Below are 13,951 nucleotides of genomic sequence, written 5' to 3'. Positions count from 1 at the left end.
GTGGACAGGAGATTCAGTCTCAGCCTTCATTAGCTTTCCATCTTTGTTAAACCAATCTGTCTAATAAAAGAAAAGCAAAAATTATAGCACTTTTTAAATATGCCGTCAACGTTCAGAAATCATATTTGTTCAAATGTGCTTGAATATCTGTTAAACATTTAATTGTGTGAAACATTGCATACTTAAAGCTGTTGACACAGTCTACATTTATTACTGTTCAAACAAGTCTTTAAATACATATGAGTCATCATCGCTATATCACTCCAGCAGTAATTGATAACCCTTGATACTTACATTTCTTTATTTAACACACTTTAATCCAAGCAATGTATAAAAGAGGAAAACAACTAATTCATCCAAAGGCTGCAATATGTAATATAAAACTTACAGACTAAAATGGTGATGAAAGACAGTCTATAAAATATGGATTGGTTTATAAAATGTAGTTAATTTCGTGGTCTGGCTATAACAGAAAGTCTTACCGTTAAAGGGTTAGTTCACCCCAAAAAAAGAAAATTATGTCTTTAATTACTCACCCTCATGTTTTTCCAAACCCCTGAGACCTTTGTTCATCTTCGGAATACAAATGAAGATACTTTAGATGAAATCTGAGGGCTCCCTCATACTCAATTCTCCCTCATACTCATCTGGTTCAATTTGAATATTACCAAGCGATGAGAATACATTTGTGTGAACATAAAACTGAAGTCACAACTTTATTCAGCACTTTCTTCTCCTCTTTGTCTGTATAGGGTGAGTGTTCACATGCCACACTTCTGACATATTAACTCAAATTAGGGATGCAACAATAATAATCATAATCATAGTTTTACGGTTATCATGCGTTTATTTTCAAAATTCAATTTCAAAGCATTACTAGTTTAGAAAAGAAATAAAAATAAAAAATAAAAAAAATAAAAATAAAAAAAGCACATGAAAACTCCTTATATTTTAAAGTGTTATTTATTGCTGCTCAGTAACCAAATAATACAGCACATAATAATAATAATAATAATAATAATAATAATAATAATAATAATAATAATAATAATAATAATAATAATGATAATAATTAAAAACCAAACAATAGTATATTTCTCTTTGGACTTAAAAATAAGTTTTTGGCATTTAAACATAATTATATAATTATAATTAATTAAAATAATAATTTTACACTGATAATAAATGACAGAACAATGAATAAATGAATAAAAATATGAATAAATACTTAAATAGTATTTGTCTAATGTGAATCTAAGCAGGATATTAACTATGTATTTCCCTTTTAAAAGAGAACAAAATGTAGTCAAAGTCTGCTGAACCTCTGTCTGAAAGGCACATTTGATCAACTACATTATGAACTTGTTTGGAATTTTCATTTTGTATTTTTTTTTCCTTTGGAGTGGAAATGTGTATATTCCATACAAATTATAAAGCGGAACAGTCAGTTCTTGACACTTGACTCGCGCCATTCTTTTAACTAGGTGTGCCTGGAAAGCGTGACTGCTGGTCACGCCCAATATGCGCACAAGAAAAGAAATAACAAACGCGTGCGCGCAAAAGATGTGATATGTGAAGTAAGTTGCATGCATGTACACTGGTTGTGAATGTGCGCCCTATACTGACACTGAGGAGTCAATAAAACATATATTTTTGTTTTATATGCCCACAAATGTATTCTTATAGCTTTATAATGAATCACTGAAGGCATATGATCTGTTTTGAGAATGGTTAAAAATTAAGAAAAATGTCAAAAACAAAGGAAAAACCTTGCTGCCTATGGAGGATGAGGGAGCTCTCAAATTCCAACCAATGCATCTTCATTTGTGTTCTGAACATAAACAAAGGTATCAGCGATTTGGAATGACATGAGGGTGAGTAATTAATAACGAAATTTTCATTTTGGCTGAACTAACCCTTTAAAAAATAATATTGGTGCATCATTCATGTTTGTAGAACAAATCAGATGTGCATCAAAGTTTAATTCCAAGGGCTCAGAGCTTGTTGAAATCATTAATCCCAAGCATGTGCAATAACAACAGAGATAAAATAACTATTTGCACACAATTACCAGACTGAATCTTCTTGGCTGCATCTCAACCCGTCAACTCTGTGTAAAGTTAAAGGGGGAAGTTTATTTCTGTAATGTAACAGTGAGAGATAAGATAAAGAGATAATTGCAGCCATAAACACAATAACAAAACATGATAATGATATCTATGGAGACGTGAAAGAGTTCAATAACCAACAGTGCTGCTTTCACTGCCGGGATGGTCTAAAACGCTTGCTTTGTAAATAGACTTTTTGACAGTGCCAAAGCAGATGATTTCAACTCAGCTCAGCTAATTCAGCATATTTTGTATAATCTAATAATGAAGTATTATGACCGAGTACAAGGGCAGCGGTCGGGTGGGTACAGTAAAGATCTCTGAGCTGGGCTTCTTCCACATATGCTAAATACAGCATAGGCTTAATCATGCACACAGACACACAGACACACACACACACACAGGAGAGTTGGATCTGGTCATCTGCCACCCCCTACGACACCCTTCCCCCATGGTGCATCGATGCACACTCACAAATACCTTTCACAGGAAACCAACGCAGCTGTCTTCTCTACTACAGTTCATTAAAAGCTCAGTGTGGTTTAAGGTTACAGTATAGATGCTGCAACAACAATCATAAAGTCCCCATGATGGAAGATGACTTGAGCTGAACTTTGACCCAGGAACAGGACACGAACATGGGCACTGATGGATGAACGTGATCTAATGAGGGGATTCATATACGCGTACTGGTTTAGGTACACAATATCACACCTATCGCTTTCTGCTATGTAAATGAAGACACTGGGAGCTGCTTTCCTTGAAGTGTTTAAAACTGTTTTGAAATTACAGGACCAATGTATACAAGATTTTTTTTCAATGCCAATGTGTGAGAATGGCTTGTAATGAAACTTAATAAACATGAGACCATACTCAAATTCCTAGATTATCTATAAAGCTGATAAACTGATTTTTATGTGAGGGACATTTTGGCAAGAAAAAAAATGTATGTGATGTATACATGTCAACCAGTCCTGTAAAGTAACAAATTACAAACACTCAAACTACTGTAATTGAGTAGTTTTTCTCTGAAAGTAGTTTCAAAAATGTGTACTTTTACTTTCTCTTGAGTACAATTTTAGTGCAGTATTGGTACTTTTACCCCACTACTTTCCCTCAACCTGCAGTCACTACTTTATTTTTTCTTGTCTATTGGAATTAAAAAAAAAATCTGTCCTCTGATTCCTGTCTAATCAAATTGCACATAGAAGGTAAATTGCATCATAAATAAACTACCTCAAGACATGAGTGATTTATAATTGCAGCAAACAGTTTGGAAGCATTAAAAGTGTCCAAGAAGATGACCAAAATCTTTACACACATTGACCAAGAGATTATTTAGATGCACATCACTGTTGAGAAGATGAAGGATGTTTACTGTATGATGACCAAAATGGCCTTAGCAGGCACAAGACATCAACATGACGTCAGATTGCCATTGTACCCCAATGTCGCAGGGACATTGCAATAAAAATCTGGTTGACATAAGAACCCAACGCCATGCCCAAGCTAAAAGCAACCAAATATAAACATCTAATGATGTTACAGCTTGACGTTGTGTGGACGTTACCACTATGACGTCTGTCAGACGTTCGATTTTGGTTGCCATACCTGACTAATAAATGTCAGTATTTGACGTCAATATGACGTTGGTTTAAAATGTTGGCTTGACACTGGATTTTGGTCACTTTCTAACACAACCTAAAATTGACCAAATATCAATGTCATTTGATGTTGTTATTAGGCATCAAAATAGCACTGCGCTAAATCTAACCTAATATTACCATCTTATGACATTGTGTGTCTGTTAAGCAATAACTAAACGCACTACAGAATGGTACGTTTGCATACATCCACCAATTACATGTAAATGCATCAGCTTTTTACAGCGTAATACTCACTACTCTTGAGTACTTTTGAAAGGTCAACTTTTTCCTCATACTTTGAGTAATATTTACAACAGATACTTTTACTCTACTTCCACTACACTGTTTACTCTTTCCACCACTGATGTCAACTAATGTAACCCCAGCAGGCACAGAACATCAACATGACGTCAGAACCCAACATCAGCCCGACATCAATGTCCAACATCCAACCTAAAATCAACCAAATATCAACGTCTGAGGTTACAGCTTGGCATTGTGTGGACGTTACCACTATGACGTCTATTAGATGTTGGATTTTGGTTGCCATACCTGATGAATCAAATGTCATTTTTTGACATCAATATGGCATTGGTTTAAGATGTTAGCTTGATATGGGATTTTGGTCACTTTCCAACAGAACCTAAAATCATATAAATATCAACGTCATTTGACGTCACTATTGGACGTCAAAATATGATTGTCCTTAGACACTGGCTAGACATTGAACTCTGGTTACCTGACATCACATCCTAAAGCTAACCTGGTAATAAAGTCTTATGATGTTGTGTGCCTGCTACGATGTTAGCGTCTTTTTATAACCTCACCTGTTAACATGATACCAGTGCAAATCTTGTGTAAACATCCAGATTGATATGATCAGATGCTTTGTTAATTCCAGCTATTTCATCACTGTCATTTTTGTTGAGATTTAGTTGTTAGGATGAAAGTGTATAGTTGCATACGTGTTCTTCTAAACATCACTCTTGGCATTGTACATGATGTTGAGATGTTTATTACCATTATATCTTACTGCAAAGATAGTCATTGATTTTCATTCTCTTGTACCTTATTTGTGCACAAGCAACAAGTTGCTGCAGCTGCTGTTTATTTAGCGGTAACTGAACTCTACAAATAGCCCCTTTAAGGCATATTAACATCCAAAAATTAGGTTAAAAATTACAATAATGAGGATCCACACTACCAGACGGTACCATAATGTTTATTTTAAGCACACAGAGTTGTTGTTATTATCTGTCACTTTATATATTGGAATGGATTCTGATTGGCTGTCAATGGCGATATCAATTCTTGGATGAGAAAAAAAAAATCATCATTCTAAAAGGGATTTCAATTTTGTTTCTCTATGCCATTAGTTGTGCTGTGGAGTTTATCATATTCTTATAGTTTGAAAAACCAATAACTCATTTACAAACCCCAATAACCTTCTTTCTTCTGTGGAGCATAAAAGAAGATATATTGGAGAATGAGAAATTATTTTTGTCCATATAACACAATTTCATATTTTCACAATCATATTTTTGATTGATTGTCCATATGTGCAAAAGACTATAGTTCACAAACACTATCTAATCCTGACTATTCCCTTGGAAGTGGAAGTGAATATAATATTTGGAGCGTTTAGGTGAGTCAGCTGTCTAAATATGGTACCTGATTTCCTCTCAGTTATCTCATCACCTGCTTTGCCAAGACTGTGCACGTCCATCACCACAAACAGTGACTGAAGAGAGCTGATTAAAAACCACTAAGTTTTGAAAGAATAACACAGACCCCCAGCCCAGCCCCTCTCTTTCCATAACTCAGACTGTATTTGTGTATCAAGTTGCCATGTAAACATAACAGCTGCTTGGATCTGGGTTGCGCGGAATTCCATTCCCATTCCTTTATTTTTCTTTGCGGTGGGTGTGTAACCAAATTAAAAGCTTGATTTTGACTACATAGCATTACGGGGCTTTGTCAAAACAAGTGAACAAATGGTTTTGAATTTGCCCACAGCTTTAGAGCTGATCCATTCCTTGAATGAGCAAATCTAGCTATCTATAATTAACACATCTGTGGTGTTTTGAGGAGATGTTTTGAGGTCAAACAATATTTCAGCATGACCACCTTGGGACCTGGAGCCAACCTTTAGCTTTTTAATATTAATTAGATCTTGTGACAGTAGGGGTAGGCGATATTGCAAAAATGATCATGATTCTTTCTGATGTTGAGTTTACTATTCTGCAAGTTGTCTGAGCAGTACTGCCAAACTAATTACCTTCTTTTAAAAACAAAGACTAACAAGGTAACAACATAAGAAGAATGATCGACACTTAAGACAATGTGGGCAAAGATAAAAATCTGTCATATTTTGTATTCAAATTAATAAAACAAAGATTCACATTACAAATATGCAAGAAATGGAATAAACAAATTTAAAAATTCATGTTTTTTTAATTATTTTGTAAGCATCAAATGGATAGTTGATCCAAAAAAAAATAATTATGCCATCATTTACTCACTCTCAAGTCATTTTACACCAGACATGTGAGTAACCCAGCAGTTGCAAGTATTTTTTCCTAAACAGCCAGATACTGTTTGGTCACCCACATCTTTCAGTGTATCTTTATGCGTGTGGGTGTGATATTTTGAAAAATCTGTAACCATTGACATCCATAATAGAAAAACATCTACAATTGAAGTCAATGGTTACAGGTTTCCAACATTTTTCAAAATATCATCTTTTGTGTTCAACAGAAATAAACCTCAAACTGGTTCGAATCGAGTCAAGGGTGAGTAAATGACAGCACAATTTTCATTTATTTGTGTGTGTGTGTGTGTGAGAGAACTATCTCTTTAATGAGACGCGACAGCATGTTAAGACCTAAACAAATCACACATCTTTCTCTTGTTTTCTTTCACTTTCGACACAAAAAAATGAATGTTTATTAGAAAATCTTGTGTGGTTTTGACAGTTTTGGCATAATTCGAAGTTCAAGAAAAAGATAATCGCGCTCTTTCCCAGGTGTGTGTGTGCTTGAAAAAAAATGCGGAGCTGAATTTGCCATTAATGTTTAACCGGCATGGCTAAACCTAATGTACATTTGACAAGAGCCGTGAGTGTAACTCTACCACTCTGTTACTATTTAATGAGAATTTATGTCGTGTTGTATAGATAATTGAGAAATAGCCGCCAGTATTGCAATGGCACAATGAGCACTATACTACAATATTTTTTTAAAAGCTTATCAAGAAGTCAATTTAATCATCTATGATCAAAAAACATCACAGAGCACACCCCTACGTGACAGGCCCCAAGAAACATTAAGCAGAAATAACATGAATTAATTCATATTAATGAGCTTAATCACCTGTCTTTTTCAGCAGGTAAACTATACTACATTCATCAATACAGTAGCCATGGTGAAAGAACCAGTAAAAGCACAGCAGACTCGTGAATGATAAAAATGCCAGGTTTCCTATTATACAGTAAATGTGTGAGGCCTTGAAGATTTATTATATAGATTACTCAAAGTCTACATACACAAATAGCCCACTTTAGATAGGCTTAAATTACCTTCCATTCATATTACTACTACCATAGAAACAGAAGCAATGAGTGAGCTAAAATAAACGTAATGCCACTTAGAACTATCTAAATGCCTCATTCAGCTTTTTTCAAAAGCAAAGATAATAAATTAGTTTGAAGGCCAACAAGTTGTGTCATGCCAATGTTTAATTATACCATAATATACAGTTCAAACGTCTTTTATCCATACAAGGTGTCCATTTATTTAGGCAATAAATACAGTATATCACTGTACTCTAACTGTCTTAGATTTGAATGTTATGTATTCCTGTGATGACAAAGCTGAATGTTCAGGAGCCATATTTGAGCCATTACTGTTTTATTACCAACACTAAAAACAGTTGTTTCTGATTTAATAGTAGTTTAGGGCTGAACCAATTCAATTAGATCGAGACAAAATTACCTGAAAATGTATAGGAAATGGAATACATACACTGTAAAAAATGGCCGTGATTTCAACTGTAAAAAAACTGTAAACATGCTAAAGTAAAAATCAATAACCTCGTTAACAGTATGTTTCCCTAATATATACAGCGAATAACCGTAAACTGACTTTCCAAGAATTCCCTGCATGTCACTTTTTATGCTTTTTTTTTACATTACTATGGATCTTTTTAGTTGTTTCCCCATCAGTTATGTACATTAGAGATTTATGTTACATCTAATGTTGATAAACAATGTTTATTTCATGACTTTAATTTTTTGCGTGTTACCATACTGGTGTTTAGCGGCTGTGTGAATGATACTGAGCACCTTCTATACACTGATACACTTTTCTGCTTGTGGGAAAAGTTGTTTGTGATGAGCATTGGTTCATTATTTAACTTTCTCATCACCACCTGCATATGGCTGTTAATGTGTCTATCTGTGTAACAAAAGATGTGTAGATGATGGTAATTCAAAATACAGACATATTACATCCATAAATTATTGAAATACGGTAGTTTACTGTAAAAATGAAAAATTACTTTTACGGTACTTGTACCTTATTTTTAACAGTAAAATACTGGCAACCACAGCTGCAGTTTTTTACCGTAAATTTTACAGATTTATTTTTTACAGTGTACATACAGTGGGAAACCTGTACGGTAATCATCATCTTTGCTATTCCATTTGGAGGCACATCAATTACACACCTGTTATCAAGGCCCTGAGTTTCATACAAATTTGCTTACTGAGGGCCCGTTTACACCTGCTAATAAACTGCAGTGTATGACACCAAACAAACTGCCGTATAAATAAACACTTCTGCTGAATGCCTTTTTGCGTTGTCCTCACAACACAATTTTTACATCAGAAGTGTGTGTGGACATCCATACACACTGTATACATGCAGCCCAGTTTTCTGTCTATGCAGATGATCCACATCAGCATACAGCAGTGCAAACCCAAGGCATGTGTTGAAACAGAACATTCAGTCAGTTGTATAGAACATGTCAAACGTATCCGGCTGAGTGAGAATGTAAAACATTAAGTATAGCCAGGCATTAAAAAGGGACTAACACAGTTTCTACACCTACAAAGGGGCCTAATTAAAGTATATGGAATAGAAAAATATGACAATTTACAGTGAAATTATGTTATACTACTTAATGGAGTCAGTCATATTAACAAGACACTTCTGACACTCAAGATTGAAGGCAAGAAGAGCACAAGTGTGCAAACTAAACCCTGTGAAAACAAGCTAACTGGACATCACACAGCCCAGGAAGCAGCGATTGGCCCCATCAATAATTAACTTCAATTACATGAATCATTCATTTCTCCTCCAGCCTGGACATGCACCTGTAACAACATATTTCATTACAGACACCGGATCTCAGGGCTTTGGAGATGCTGTGTTGCGAAGCTGCATTTGGGGACCATTTCAGAGCTCAGTGAAGCACCTGACAGACACGTCGCTCCACTGTTTTACCCCCTTCAGCTGAGAGACCCGTCACACAGCGCGACAAACACGCTCCCACTTTGACAGACCAAACGCCTCATCTGTAACATCCTTGAACGGGAGCTGCAGAAAGGGTGAAATGATCAAAACTACCCACTTTTATAGATGGAAAAGAACGGGTCACCCAACATGATCCGTGTGTCGCATCAGGATCTGGCTCTCTCTCTTTGCCAATTACCCTCATTATCAGCTGCGCTTTCAGTGGCACGGACACTCTCGAATAAAGAGAGATCAATAGAAATGCACAGCCCAATGAGGGCCGACACCTGGACCGCATGCTATTGTCATGAAGAGGGCTCATTACCAGGCTCTCTGCTAAGCAGGTGTAACATCGCCACGGCGACGAGATGCAACTCCAAAAAATTACAGCAGCTTTGGATGATCACAGTCAAGCTGTTGACAAACTGTTAGCGTCAACAGCCACCCCTGATCTCATTATGTTAATAATGCAAATGCAGATCTCATTTGCTCACAATTACTACAGTACAGTGTTTTACATCACTGAAACAGCTCTACTAAGTTACAATAAAGTTTGACAGATGAAAAAAATAGAAAACTGAATTTTTAGGGGAGGAGGGAGGGGGATTAATCATGTCAAAACGAAAACTAATGAAGTATCAGAAATATGATTATATTTGGAAATGGCAGTGAAAAGAGTGTGATTTATATTAAAGATTTATATCAACCATATGACAGGAAATTGAAAAACTTTATGAAAATATTTGATGCCGTTTAAAATATATGTACACAATTTTAAAAAGGAAAAAAGCAGCTCAAATAATGATCACTTTTTGAATTATGCAGATTGTTTTCATGAATAAATTATTTTTAAGCAACATGATTCACAGTGGCGACGCAGTGGCGCAGTAGGTAGTGCTGTCGCCTCACAGCAATAAGGTCGCTGGTTCGAGCCTCAGCTGGGTCAGATGGCGTTTCTGTGTGGAGTTTGCATGTTCTCCCAACGCTCCGGTTTTCCCCACAGCCCAAAGACATGCGGTATAGGTGAATTGGGTAAGCTAAATTGTCCGTAGTGTATAGATGTGAATGAATGTGTATGGATGTTTCACAGAGATGGGTTGCAGCTGGAAGGGCATCCGCTGCGTAAAACATGTGCTGGATAAGCTGGCAGTTCATTTCACTGTGGCGGGACTAAGCCGAAAAGAAAATGAATGATTCCCAGTTTCGCTTTAACTATCCTAACCACACTAACTTAGAGCTAATTGAAATTACATATTTCACATATAAGTAATTTTCTCTAACAAGATTCACTTGTCAAATGTGACATTTTCTTTTTCCAAACGGTTATGGTGTCACTTTATTTTGATGGTCCCTTTAACACATTTTGTTGAATTAAAGTTGTATTGCATCTACATGCCAACTAATTCTCAATAGATTATAAGTACTGTTAGGTTGGGGTTAGTGTAAATTGACAAGAACTTGCAAAGTTTCTTATAGTCAGTTAAATGTCTGTTAAAGGAGCAGTATCACCAGATATTAGGCAGACAGTCTACTAATACTCAGTGGTGGAAAGAGTACTGAAAAATCATACTCAAGTAAAAGCACCATTACTTTGCCAAAAATGTAGTGCAAGTAGAGTATCTGTTTTAATATTACTCAAAGTATGAGTAAAACATAGCCCTTTAAAAAAATAAGAGTAGAGAGTAGTAAGTATAACGCTGTGAACGGCTGATGTGTTTACATGCAATTTGTGATTTCAGTCATCATACAGTAATCATCCTTTATCTTCTCATCAGTGACATGCATCTAAACAGTCTCTGGCATATAAAAATTTTGGACATCTTCTTGGACACTTTTAGTGCTTTAAAACGTTTTGCTGCATTTATAAAGCTCCTATGTCTTGAGGTTGTTTAGTACGATGTGATTTACTTTATTTGTGTGAACTGAATGCACAGTATCCACAGAAATAATTTTTCTTCTCAGCCAATCCTCATAGACAAGAAAACGTAAAGCAGAGACTGCAGATTGGAGGTAAATAGTAGAAGTAAAAGTACCAATACTGCACTAAAAATATACTCAAGAGAAAGTAAAAGTACACATTTTTAAAACTACTTAGTGAATTACAATTGCCGAGAAAAACTACTCAATTACAGTAGTTTGAATATTTGAAATTTGTTACTGCACACCACTGCTAATACTCAAATGAGAAGGAATTGGCATGTAGTTGCAATGCAACTTTTAGTCAACAAAATGTGCAATAGGGACCATCAAAATAAAGTGTAACCAAGTTTATTTGTTACGTTTTTTCTCACAATCTCCTAACAATTAAACAGCCAAAACATTTGTAATTTTTAAATGGAGTGTTGAACTCGGTTTAGTGTTGCATTTTTAACATTTTAAAATCTTCCGACAAAAACAGATTTTTGTCATTGACTCTTTGTCAGCCTGCAAAACACATTAGTTCAGATAAGACAACCAGATTTAAACCGGATGACAAAAAGGACAATTCAATTTCCTTCAAGATAACGAAAGAGCAATTCCATGCATATGTCAACCCTGCAATGAAAAACGTTTTCGCCAAAATAGCGAAACCATTTCTGCACTTTTTTGTGCAAGCAAGTATTTTACAGTGCCTTAAAAATACTGAAAAATGTATCTGTTAATGTTTTCAAACAATATTTGATTTAACAAAATCACACAAATGCCAATTTCACATCGGTCACATCCATAACAGAGCTTTTTTCCCTCATAAATGCAAAAAATGTCAAATAAAAGCAATCTTTTTTGTTCAATAGGGAGCCAACTCTTATCCTTTTGATGAGCATTCGTTCTTTTGGGTTGTGCAGTTTAATTCACAGAATTTCTAGTATGTTGTACGCTGTAAACTCGCAGACTTTTTTGGTCACATCCATAACGCATGTTTAATTTCCTCATTTAAAATACAACCAATGTTTACAGGTTGATATTTCTTGGTTGGTTGTTTTGGAAAATATAAACAGATGTTAATATCTATGTTAATGTTGATATCTACTTTCTCTGTGAATTATTTTTTGAGATTTTACTGCAAATGTCGCATCCATAAGGCTGAAATTGCTCGGAAGTTTAATAACCAACAGATAATCTAACAGTTTGAAAAGTTGCTCCGCTCGTTGAACAAACCCGCATCACTTTTATGGGTCTCCGCTTTTCTTGACTGACTTCAGCAACCTGTTGATGCGTTCAAAGCTGAAGCTCCAAGTCCCAGAGAACACTGACAAGACGGAAAGCGACACGTAAAGTATATCGGATGGATCGATTTTTAATTAAAACAATTTTACCAGGAGCTCTTGAATCAATCCGAACCGGTCCACATCAGTCAACCCGAATCAGCTCAAGCGCGTCCACGAGAATTAAAGCGATTCCCGGAGCGAACAAAGCGGTTTAGTCACTCCTGTCGCTGGTTTAGAAACACTTTCTGCTTTTAGAGAAAGTTTACCCAGTTGGTAAGCTGGTCAGCTCGTCAATTAAACAAATTAATGAACATATTAGTCTTACCGTCGCGATAACCAACACGTAGTGCTCTCGACGTACAAATAAAGCACTTGTATTTGTTTTGGATTAGTTTAAACGATTTCAAAACAAACAGACAGAAGTTGGCGAAGCAGATGAGCTAGCCAACTAGCGTGCTAATGTGACACTAACAGGCAGCAAAGGGCGTGAAAACACGTCCAGATGTACATTACTCAACCTCCATGGCCCGACACATTTACATTCAACTCATTTTTGATCTCTCCAAGCAGTAAAAAGATATTCACCTCAGCCTTGTGCTTAGATCTGCCCTGGCTTTACTGTTCTTTTCCCTCTCTCTCCTCCAGTTGCTGCTGCTGCTGTTGCTGAGTGTTGCTCCCGTTGGTAAGTAACTGTCTCCACGACTACAGTCACTATGGCGAGCGGGGGTCTCGAGGCAACTGTTGCTACCGTCCTCTTCATACGTCAAGGGCTAAAAAGCGAGAGTGGGAGGAGTCTGATGTTAGCTCCTCCCCCTAACGCACTCTGCACCGGGTTGATTCCCGCGGCGAGCGGCGCACATCCGCGCCTCGGATCTGCACTTTCTCCGCCAAAAACATGTCATTTTGCCGCGCTAACTGCCAACGGAAGTTGATAAACTGCCCTAGAAGTTCTTGGGTTACATTTCTTTCCGCGTGGGTTGCCAATTTACAGCAGTAAAGAAAGAAAGAAAGAAAGAAAGAAAGAAAGAAATCTACATTTAACCTATTTTGATACTCGCAATACATTTATGAAATAATATCTGAATCATGCAGCTTTGTAATACAATCTATAAACTTGTGTGTGAGGGTACTAGTTAGTAATTTTGTGATAACGGTCTGTCAGGTAGACCGATACTCTTAAATCATTTTCAGACGTAGTTCCCCACAGTCACCGCGTGGTGGCAGTATATCGCTGCAGTAGAATAAACACTCATCCAGTATGCACTGAATTGCCTACTACTTTATATATGAAGCAGTTTAAATCAGTCATTTGTAATCATATTTTTATGATATAACAATAATAATAATGATGATGAATAATAAAGCTGTAAAGTAGTACATGGTGTCTAGTTACGTAAAAAAGCACTCTCGCCTCTTGACGGTCTACTGTATATTTTTAAAGAAATTATATAATACTTTTTTATACAATTTCTTTAAAAATATACAGTAGACCGTCA

General features: G+C 36.1%; 1 long non-coding RNA gene across 2 annotated transcripts in view; it reads right to left on the bottom strand.

Moving 5' to 3' along the window:
• LOC130234152 (uncharacterized) overlaps positions 1 to 13,211 on the bottom strand; it is a 35,511-nt gene extending 22,300 nt beyond the window's left edge. For both annotated transcript variants that reach the window (XR_008838263.1, XR_008838264.1), the window contains exon 1: positions 13,041 to 13,211. This is a non-coding gene — a long non-coding RNA (uncharacterized LOC130234152). The remainder of the gene's footprint in view (positions 1 to 13,040) is intronic.
• Positions 13,212 to 13,951: the final 740 nt, after the last annotated feature.

This window comes from Danio aesculapii, chromosome 8 (genome assembly GCF_903798145.1).
Source record: "Danio aesculapii chromosome 8, fDanAes4.1, whole genome shotgun sequence".
Lineage (NCBI taxonomy): Eukaryota > Metazoa > Chordata > Actinopteri > Cypriniformes > Danionidae > Danio > Danio aesculapii.
This window is presented reverse-complemented; position numbering and strand designations above follow the sequence as displayed.